General features: G+C 33.3%; 1 long non-coding RNA gene across 1 annotated transcript; it reads right to left on the bottom strand.

The window, feature by feature from the left end:
• Positions 1 to 2,948: 2,948 nt before the first annotated feature.
• On the bottom strand, positions 2,949 to 5,700 carry LOC132069291 (uncharacterized). Its single transcript, XR_009417730.1, has 2 exons — positions 3,451 to 5,700; positions 2,949 to 3,251 (listed from the first exon to the last, which is right to left on the bottom strand). It is a non-coding gene; the product is annotated as an uncharacterized LOC132069291 (long non-coding RNA).
• Between the last annotated feature and the right edge of the window lie 5,924 nt (positions 5,701 to 11,624).

Consider the following 11,624-nt stretch of genomic DNA (forward strand, 5'->3'; position numbering starts at 1 on the left):
TAGAAGAAGAAACAAGGTTTGAAGATTAAAAAAAAAAGAGCTGAAAATACACATTCTCAATAGAAATCTACCCAAGATAAAGACGATGATAATACACATTCTAAAAATAAAGCTTCCTTGAAGATGAATATGATCAAGTAGAAGATGGAACTGATGAAGATGCAGATGATGATGGAGATGATGACAATGATCATGATGATAATACCACATCTGTTCAAGGGTCGACGATATAGGTGAATTTAAAAAAATCAACATGACGAGAATGTCAAGTCTTGTGCCTCCGAGTCTTCTAGATTTGGAAGTGATCCCAACAGACCTTCCACTGATACAAGCTCAAAAGTATTAGTCTTGATAAGCATGACGTGAAGATTTCTTTGCACAAACACAAAGCTTTGAATGGTGATATTGGGTGTGGTTGATAAGGAATTGGAGCCCTAATGTGGATTGATGAATAATTTATTTAAATTACATTATTTCTATACCTAAGTATGTTTAAGTTGTCTTTTTTGGAGCCCCAAGGTGGGTTGATGAACAATTAAGTTTAAGTTATGTATTTTATGTTCTTGGAGCACTAAGGTGGATGATGAACAAATTATTTATTTTATGTGTTCAAGATATATTATGTTCAGTCTATATTTTCTATCTTAGATAGCAGTGTTGTTGCGGAAAATTAAACAGAAGTTACAACAACTCATACAATTGGAAACAAGTCACTTGAGTTGTTGCAACAACTGATAAATTGTTGGAATAGTTTCAAACAAGTCACTTGAATTGTTGCAACAACCGAGAAATTATTGGAATAGTTTCAAATAAGTCACCTGAATTTTTGCAACAACCAAGGATGAAGTTGGAATAGTTCCAAACAAGTCACAAATTTGTTGCAACAACTCAGAAATTGTTGGAATAGTTTCAAACAAGTTACTGGGTTGTTGCAACTTCTGAATGAATTGTTGGAATTATTCTCAACAAGTCTCACATTTGTTGCAACTGCTGATAGAATTATTGTGATTATTTCCAACAAGTATCAAAGTTGTTGCAGCAACTTATCAGTTGTTGTAACATTTTCACTCTATTGCGTCCAAAACTATAATTATTTTTAAGACTATTACTAAATATCATTGAAACACTTTGTTGATCATTAAATATGGTTGAATCAAGTAAATCACGTCAAATCACTCTATTGGTCACTCGATTTAGGTTGATTACACTTAGTTAATAACCCATTATGATCAAATTACTATCTAATTGATTAAGAATATCATTAGATGTGTGTATTGATCAGTAAATATCATTGAAACGCTTTGTTGATCATTTAATATGGTTGAATCAAGTAATTCACGTCAAATCACTCTACTGATCACTCGATTTAGGTTGACTACACTTAGTTAATAACCCATTATGATCAAATTACTATCTAATTAATTAAGGATATCATTAGATGTGTGTATTGATCACTAAATACCATTGAAATACTTTGTTGATCATTAAATATGGTCAAATCAAATAATTATTCACGTTAAATCACTCTATTGATCACTTGATTTAGGTTGACTGCACTTAGTTGATCATCTATTATGATCAAATTACTATCTAATTGATTAAGGATATCATTAGATGTGTGTATTGATCACTTAATATCATTGAAACACTTTGTTGATCATTAAATATGGTTGAATCAAGTAATTCACGTTAAATCACTCTATTGATCACTCGATTTAGGTTGATTACACTTGTTATACCCCATTTTAACCGGGTCAAAGCATAATACTATATATTGGTGATTCCTAAATTATTTAACTAAAGGAGTCGCCACCTAATTATTTTAAATGAGAATTAGGACGCCTATTTTAACTAAGTAAATGCTAAAAATTAACTCTAGTTTTAAGGTTTACTCAACTAATGTGATTCTAGATAAGGGTTCTTAGTTATCCTAAAGGGAAGGGGTTAAGCATCCTTTAAGATCCGTTAACTACGGTTAACCGGCCAAACTTAGGTTTGTTAAAACTTATTAAGAAATATGTTGTGTTGAGCAAAAATGTAACTGAAAAGAATATATTGAAAGTATTTTAAGAAAAGTACTACATCATAAAATAATTTATATTTCAAAATTTAGTAAGTATATAAATACCATATGTAAGAATACTTACGCAATATAATAGTATAGATGTAACAAAGGCAGCAAGCTGGACATCTATGCTTATCTAAATATTAGTTCTCGGACACGTGCGTTGCACATGTATCCCATATTAATTAGTAAAGCTTTTTAAATAATATAAATATTGTTAAATGTGTTTGACGATTAACGGGAACTTAATAGTGACAAATAAGAGCTCAAAATGATAAATGATGAGCCAATTCTACCAACTTGACAAATTAATATAAAACAATTAGTTGTTCAACTCGCGTGTACGATATGTAATGAGATTGATTAAGATGTGAAGCTTCATGAAAATCAAATTGAGACTACGGGTCATAGTTTATATATCAGGAAAACTTGAATAAAGAGTTTTTATTGACAATCTTTGAAAACTTACATTTATTTTTAAAATTTTACATCTTTGTGGAAGAGGAATGTTGATTGGTCTTAAAGAAAAGATAAATACACATTTGATTAGGTTAACATTTAAAAAAAAATACACTTTTATGATTAACTTTGATGAAATTTGAGTCAATTCATTTTTAATTTCGTTTTATTCAATCAATTATTGTTAGCAAGATTATTCATCTTCTCAAATGTTCTGATGGCAAACTGCTTTAAACTTTTTTTTTGTTTGACATTTTCATGTTTGCTAAAAATAAATCCTCCCTGTGATACTAATTACTTTATGAAAAGCAATAACAAATACCTCAGTAAACAGAATAGCAGGACTTTCTTAAATAAATAGAAACAATTTAACTGAAATACAATGGCTATATTAGAAAGATCAAATTGAAAAACTATGCTTAAATAACGAAATATGTTAACATCAAAATAATAATATTGAAAGTGTAATATACAAAAATTCGCTGCCTTAGAAACTAATGATATGCTAGACTTCTTAAGTTCTAGCAAGAAACAATATAAAATATGATATGATCACCTTTTTACCAAAATAACTAATGCTCCTCCTACTAAGAATATATATTCTTTGATGAACGAAATTTTAAGAGCTTGTTTCAATAACTTTAACTTTGACGGAACTCCAACATTTCTAGAAAGAATGGCTTGAGCTGTGTGGATTTGGAAGAATCTCTTGAAAACACTTGTTAACCTGCAAAGAAAATTTAGCGTTTAAAGTCATCCCTAGAAGATTTAGATTAATTGAGGATGATGACAAAGAACAATATGATGAAGATAGTTAAATAAAAATAATCAAAATAGAAAAGCTATAATTTGATAAGACCTCCAATTGCACAAAAATACAAAAGAGAATACAAAAGTGAAATAAAATAACATTTAGCATAACTCACTTGGATGAAACTTCTAAACTGTAATGAAGAGAATGTGCCAAGTAGCACAAATTTATATATATTACGGAACCGATATTTAAATTAATATTTTCTTATACTAAAAAATTTAGTAATTCGGCAAAAAGCTTAGTCCAACTTTTACTTTTATGGTAGCCCAACTTTTTTCCGGATTTTCTAATGGCAATATTAAAAGGATGATTGATTAATCTTTCTTCTACTAATTCGGTCAAAACAAATTATTCCGACTTTGAGGTTTTTTTATCCAAAAATATTGTCCAAACTTAACATGTTCGTACATTGAAATTTTAAAATTTATGTAACTAACGTGGATAAATGAGTAGAGAGGATAAAATTAAGGTATAGAATTAACAAAACAATAAGAACAAGAAAATAGACGTACCTGATTAACACTTCTAGATGTATTTGGTGTGTTGAAACTTGAGATGGTGACCAGATATGCAGGATTAGAATAACATCATTTTCTTATGAAAACAGAATTTTTTTCATCACACAATGGGTTTGGGAGAAAAAATTGAGTAATTGAGTTTGTTGTTCAATGATGATTTAACAAATAAATAAAGGAAAAGAAAAGACTATAAGACTGGCATACATGAATCTGTAATTATTATCGAAAGATGAAGGAAATTAAATATTGAAAGGACATTCCAAAGGACGATATATATAAACGTAGATTTGCAATAAACAGTGAGAAGATAAAAAGACTTGTACAAATTGTAATGAATGCATTAGCTTCTGGAACACATTCCCACGTAAGACTGGGATTCATCTTTTACATTTTGTTATCTAATTTATTATTTATTGAAAGGTGCATTTACTTTTTTAGACAAAAATTTTATAGGTATAATTTTTAAGTGAAGAATAAAATGGTTCTTCAACTTTTTATGGACATTTTGGTAATTCAACTTTTGCCTTAGAATCTTCCCACTTTTAGTATTATATGATGATATGATGATAGGAGTAAATAAATCAGTTTAAAAATCTTTTCACAAGGCTGGATGAATAATTTGGAAATCATATTTCGATTACTGTTGATTTGGGTATTTAACTAAATAAGATATCCTAGACGTTTAACTAGCATTTTACTAATATACTATGTTAAGCAGTACGTCAAACCAAAATGAACCTAAATCTCATAAGCAAAAACAACCAGAAGAAAATCAATAGAGTGAACGCTAAAAGAGAAAAGAAAAGTAGTCATAGGCGGTCTCTAGCGAGTTTCGCTTGTCCGATGTGGTTTAAGAATTGCAGAATAGGATGACTCCATAAATGGGTATGTCGAGTCTCATCTTGAGACTCCGTTTTGAGAGAGTCCTGAATTAAGACTCCATTTGCTCCAAAGTGTACAGGTAAAGGAAGAAAATAAAGAAATTAGAGGAAGAGATGTAGTTCTCACAAAAAAAGAATAAGGTACATAAAACAAGAGTAGCACTGGTATATTAACTTGGTAGCTTAACTTCCATATAACATCAAACACAACAGAAGTAAATAGGATTGCTATCAGGTACAATATTTGAAGTCAAAAACAAATTTAAAACAATGAGATCATCAATTCAAAAAGAATCATACAATGTTGTTCCCATTTTAATCAACGAGTAGATAAAAACATGTTTCATATCTTCCTAATGTCACCTTAAATTAAACAAAAATACAGTCACTTATTAACATAAACATGCATTTTGTTGGGCACAATCTATTCTTCTTATTATGAGGTATTTAAAATCCTGCAAACATGATTCCAAAATGAGAGTAAAATATAAAGTACAAGAATATTACTTTCATAAAGTAAACACTCTTTGCTCTGTTAAATATTTTGACACACAAAATCTTAAAGGGAACAGCTCATTACTTTAACTATTAGATAGACATGACTGAAGGACATATTACTCACGAGACAAATAGGGACTTTAAATCCAACTACATTGGTATGCGGATTGTGAAGCAAAGGTAATCTTGAACAAAGCTTGGAAACAAACATTATATGATAGCTTCAGACTAAGGAAATGGAATGCTAGCACATGATTTCAAACATATATACAATTATTTAAAAAATGACTAACTCATGATTCCTAGAGAAGCAATGAACACGGAATGACAAAGCTGAATTAAACAACACCAAAGATCAACAAAAGGCATGCTGAATGTCTTAAAAATAAAAAGAAGATAAGAACACTTTCGCAATACGTACAGAATCATAAACATGTTTAGAACTACAAAATCGTAAGAGAGAAAATCACTTACCTCTTTGTGGTGCAGTGAACTAGGGTGCGAGGTCATAGATCAATGCTTGAATCTACACGACCAGAAGTAAAGAGAGGCTCCACTCGACTAAGAGCAAGTAGAGATCAAAAAAAAAATTGTAAAGAAGAAGGTGTTTTCAAGTGTAATACAAGAAGAGAACAATATTTTCCGAGGTATAGCAATGACTTAAAAGGTAAAAGTGGGCGGCTCCAAACTTCAAAGGGTGGGGCGGCTGAAAACAGTCTCCAAGGTCACCAAAATCTATCTCTAAACATATGTATTTATAGAGACGAGGTAAGGCTTTTAGGGTTACTATTTGGGCGGGATTTTGAATTTTGAACGGTAAAATTAGCCTTTCATCGTCAACGAGGTGGCCCAGAAGTCGGCATGACAGCCGCTGGGATGGTCATCAGTGTTACTCAAAATGGTGGAGCGTCTTTTAGGTTTTTAGGAGAGAGAGGACAGAGATGAAGAAAAAATGGAAATAGCGTGGAAAAAGAAATCAAAAATCTTCTTTTGGTCAACATAGGCATTTAATGCGGACTCCACTAGTTTGGAATCCGGGGTGAATTGGTCATTTACAGCATATGGAAAAATTCAGAACATATTGGTACCAATTGGGCTCTTTACGTATAGGCTAATCTTATGGTGATTTTAAAAGCTTACATGGGCCGAATATTATTGGGCTACTAGGAGTATCGTTTGGGCTTGCAGCTGGCCGTAATTTACGGTCTATTCCTTCTTCAAATTGATTTCTTCCAATTTTCTAATTGAATCAAATAAATTATTTTTCACACCCAATATGTAATTATATTAAGAGATACTAACATTAACTAGATAATAACGATTATAATAATAAGGATAATAATAATAATAATAGTATTAGTAATACCAACGGTAATTAACAAGTAAATATGGTAGTGATAATAGTAATAGTAATAATAGTAGTAGTAATAGTAGTAGTAGTAGTAATAATAATAATAATAATAGCGATAGTAACTAGTCAAAAGTGGTAAAAGTTAAGGTATTTGACTTATTACCACTTTAGAAGCTCGAGGAAATAAATTGGAAGAAAGGAGGGTCAAAATTGGGTGTCAACAGCTTGCCTCTCTTGGACCGGAGATGATGTAAGAGTTTTCAGGCAAAGAAGTTGACGTAGTAGCTGATTTTGTCCCGACCATCAAAGCTGAAACAAAGATTAAGAAAGGTATGGGGAGAAAGTAAATTTTGAAAAGATTGTGGCTGAACTCTGATTTCTGAGTTGCCTACATATCTCGGGTTGCACAAGAATCAAGCCACATGTAGTTCGAAGAACTATGATACTGAGGAAACAAGATTGATGTGAATCCCAAAAATATTGCCCCAGTGTCGAATTATGATGACACTAGGTATTGTGGTTGAGGAAAAAGTGTTTGAACGGGATGAATCTGATTATGAGCATAACTAAACTTAGCCGTCGGGTTACAGCCGTAAACAGTACATTTAAGAGTGAAGTCGAGCGGTGTTCGAGTAGACCCTTGACCTTTGTTGGGAAGTTTGGTTCCTTTCCAACAAATTGCCGCAGTTCACTGCCTTAAATAAAGTTCCACGTTATGCAATGCTACCTGCTAAATCCGCTGCAAGGATCTCAGGCACAACCATTAGTAATAAATGAAAGCATTAAAATAGAATTTAGTAAAAGCGATAAAATTGGTGCAAGTTTAACAATCAATGGGAAATTATTTCTAGATAAAATTAGCGCGAGTATACAAATTAGTGCGAGATTATATGAGATAAAAACGAGTGCAGCTACGAGATTAATGCATAAATATGTAAGTGCAAAATCGGTGCGCTTTGTAAAAACTTGATATGTCTAATTTTAAGGCGGACATACTCAAATAAAATAATTAAGTCTTATTATAAGGTGGACAGATCTAAATAAAATAATTAAGTCCTATTATAAGGTGGACAAACCCAAATAAATAATTAAGTCCTATTATAAGGTGGACAAACCCAATAACATTACATCCAATTTTAAGGTGGACAAGCCCAAATAAGTCCTATTAAAGGCAGACAGACCTAAAATGTTCAATTAAAGGCGAACAAGCCTAATATGTCCAATTAAAGTCGGACGAGCCTAATATGTTCAATTAAAGACGGACAAGCCTAATATGTTGATATGAACCCAACAAGCACAAGGCCTTTCACTCGAAGTCAAGCAAGAGAACTTCAAGAGTTGCAAGCCTTGTTCATGAAAAAGGATGCCTTAGAGGAGATTGGAGAGAAGACTTCGCGGATTTACAACGTTTGGGAATTGGCATTGGAAGAGTTGCAAAGTGGCTAGAAGCGCAAAATGGCTAAAAGTGCAACTATGGGGCTAAGATTGCAATTGGAGGTCATCTTGCAAGTTATGGGGTTAGAATGGCAATTGGAGGTCATAATTGCAAGATATGAGGCTTTGGATGCAATTGAAGACCCATGTGGGTATTTTTGCAAAAGAGCCACTTTAGGGCCTTTTGGTGTAATAGGCATTAGTATAAATAGGTCTTGTCATCCATTTGGAAGACTTAGCTTGAATATTGTGTGAACTCAAATATTGAGAGATTTTAGTTATTAGATAGATTGTTAGGTTACTACACTAAGTGTGATTTCATTGTTGCAAATTGAATTTCTTATCCATTGAATTCATCTAGATTGCTCATTTGTGGTTTTCGATTGAGTCTTCTAATTGATTCAAATTGCTTTGGTTCTTTTAGTTGAATTCACAATAGGAGGGGGTCTAAGTTTCATATACTTAGATTTGCCTATAGGATTCATTACTAATTGGGTCAAGTATCTATCCTCTATTCTCCTTAATCCCAATTCTTCATCTATCTTTTGTTTTCCTTTATCTTTGTTTACCTCTTAGAGTTTCCTTTATCTTTGTTTACCTCTTAGAGTTTCCTTAGGTTGAATCTTATCATATGTCCTATTAAAGGCGGACGAGCCTAAAATGTCCAATTACAGGCGGGCGGATGAGCCTAATATGTCCCATTAAAGGCGGACGAGCCCAAAATGTCTAATTAAAGGCGGACGAGCCTAAAATGTCCAATTCAAGGCGGACCAGCCTAATATGTCCAATTAAAGGCGGACCAGCCTAATATGTCCTATTGAAGGCGGACGAGCCTAAAATTTCCAAATAAAGGGGGATAAGCCTAAAATATCTTATTAAAGGCGGACTAGCCTAAATGCGGTGCTTGATTTATAATTACTAAAAAAAAATTAGTGCGGAGCGAATAGCTTTATGCGATGCTTGATTTGCAGTAGCGAATATCCATGGTGCAATGAGGAGAGCTTGTGCATTGCCTAGTTGGATAGGAGCAAATATTTCACGATGCGATGCCAATAAATTGGAGATATTCCACCTTGATGCAATTTGGTTGCTAAGAAATTCATGCACTCAAAGAAAATTGTGAGTTGTGAAATTTAATTAGTATTGAGTTGGTTTTGCACTTTTCTTCATCTGAATCTTGCAACTTCCGACTTGATGCCGAGCTTTCGAATGACGTGCAATATCATTCAAATAGCTAAACTATGCCCCTGCGTTACTCAAAGAAAATTTGTTAGTATAAAATAAAGTGGTTGCCTTGCATTGAACATTGAAGCTTTGGCGTTGAATCTGCATTTCTTGTAGTGATGGCATTGCAACAATCTGGCGATGCTAATATATTGCTCGCGATTTTGATTTCTGCTTTTGTTGAATAATGATAGGCCATTTGCAAAGCTGTCCCAATGTTGTTTATGGGGAAATTGGAACTTTTCACTATATTAAGACCATGTCCGATGATGGACTGCCTACTTATCCCGAAGGAATCAGGTCAAAAGTAGTTCATACAAAGCTTTAGCAAAATTACAAGAAAGAAAGTTGATCATAAGGCAAGTGTGTGGAGAATGCTAGTGATGGTAAATCTTTTGATCATCCTACTTAGTTCCATGCTTCCTTTTCAAATGTCTCGGTGCCAATTTTGATGGATCACCGGTAACAATAATTGCATTTGCAACTGGAGGGCCATCATTGTCTCACAATTTAGTTTGTTGCACACTTATCTTATCCTTTTCAATCATGTTACGATCTTATGCTTAAGTGCTAGGCAATCTTCGTGTCATGACACGGAATATTACGGTGGTAAGCACAACTCTTGGACCAATCAAAATTTGGCGGTAGGCATTTAGGGATCCATCCTTTCTTTGGCTTCAGAAGTCCCTTGGCTTTCAATCTCTCAAATATGCTGGTTAATGACTCTTCAAGAGGAGTAAAAGTGCGGAATTTTACGTGTTCCGACTGTCGTAAGCTAGACTGCACTGAATATTGATATTGAAAGCCTTGTTGATGAAGAGGTATATGATCACGTGAAACTTGATGGTTCTGTTGTGATTGCGGCCTATATGTAGACTTGACAGGTGAGTCAGCTTCTCTTTTTTTTGCCTTGCAAGTTGTCGAATGTCTCAGCTTGAAAAGTTGCTTGTATTGATGAAGTGTCAACAATTCTTCCTGCTCGTATACTCGCTTCTACTTGCTTTCCAGCTTGAATTAGATCAGAAAAGTCACGCAGTTGAGCACATAACAATTTTTCATAATATATGCCCTTTTGCATTTCCATGAAAGTTGAAATCAACTCATTCTCGGGGAATGGAGGGCGTATTTTTGAAGCTTCCAATCTCCCTCAGATGGCATATTCCTGAAAAGACTCGTATGGCATTCTTTCTATCTCACGCATATCAAAAAGATTTGGACTAACCCCTATGTTAAACTTGAATTGTTCTACACAGTCGCGGGCCATGTCCTCCCATGTGTACCATTTGCAAAAGTCTTGTTTCGTATACCAATCTAATGCTAGCGCTGATAGGCTTTGAATGAACAATTTCATTCGTATGGCTTCATTTTGTCCAATTCCCATTAATCTGCTACAATAGTCCTTCAAGTGCGTAATGGGTTTTCCTTCGCCATTGAAGGTGTTGAATTTTGGTACTTTGAATCCTGGCGGCAACTCAACATTTGGAAGCATGCACAAGCTTTCATATCTTATACTCTGGATATTTCTTGCACGCATCTCTTTTTTAGCAATTCTCCTTAAATTGTAAAGCTCTCTATCCGAGTCATCCTAATTAATTGCATTTGTTCCATTTCTCGATCTCTCGTATGGGCATACCACTAGCTGATTTTGTTGGCTTTCTATGGAGGGTGCTGCAAGTGCAGGTTGCTGGACATTAGGCATCAATTTGACTTGCAAAGCTTCTGGTTTAATCATATATCTTGGCGGTATTTGTGGAGACATTATATAGGTAGGAGCTGGGTGAGGAGAAATAGTGAAGGAAATGTTTTGGGTTGAGCTGGAAGCTGAAGTTGTGTTAGGAAGAAAGCTGAAGGTATTTCCTAAATTGACCAAAATGCTTCTTTGAACCACATTCTTTTCGCTATCATCATTTTGTGCTTGCACCAATCCCATACCTAAGCTTTGAATGCCTCAACTACGTACGCCATTATAGTCTCGTCACTGAATGCAGATTTGCGGCCAAAACAGTGTTCAATACTAGGCAACCTCTAAAGAGAAAAATAAAACGTCACAAACAAAAATAAAGTGTTAGTGCATGGAGCATATATAAAAAATTAAGTAAACGCACAGAAAAATAAAACTTCACAAACAAAAATAATGTGTTAGTGCATGGAGCATATATAAAAATTAAGTAAACGCACAAAATAATATATATATATATATATATATATATATATATATATATATATATATATATATATATATATATATAGAGTGGTTTTTAGCAAATATTTTAAACAATCCTACTCGGTAATCCCTCACTCCTTAATTCCTCTTATCATGTAGGTATATTTCTTATTTTACATTTATCTCCCAATTTTTACGGTTTTTTTAATAATAATA

This window comes from Lycium ferocissimum, chromosome 1, assembly GCF_029784015.1.
Source record: "Lycium ferocissimum isolate CSIRO_LF1 chromosome 1, AGI_CSIRO_Lferr_CH_V1, whole genome shotgun sequence".
In the NCBI taxonomy this organism is placed as follows: Eukaryota; Viridiplantae; Streptophyta; class Magnoliopsida; order Solanales; family Solanaceae; genus Lycium; species Lycium ferocissimum.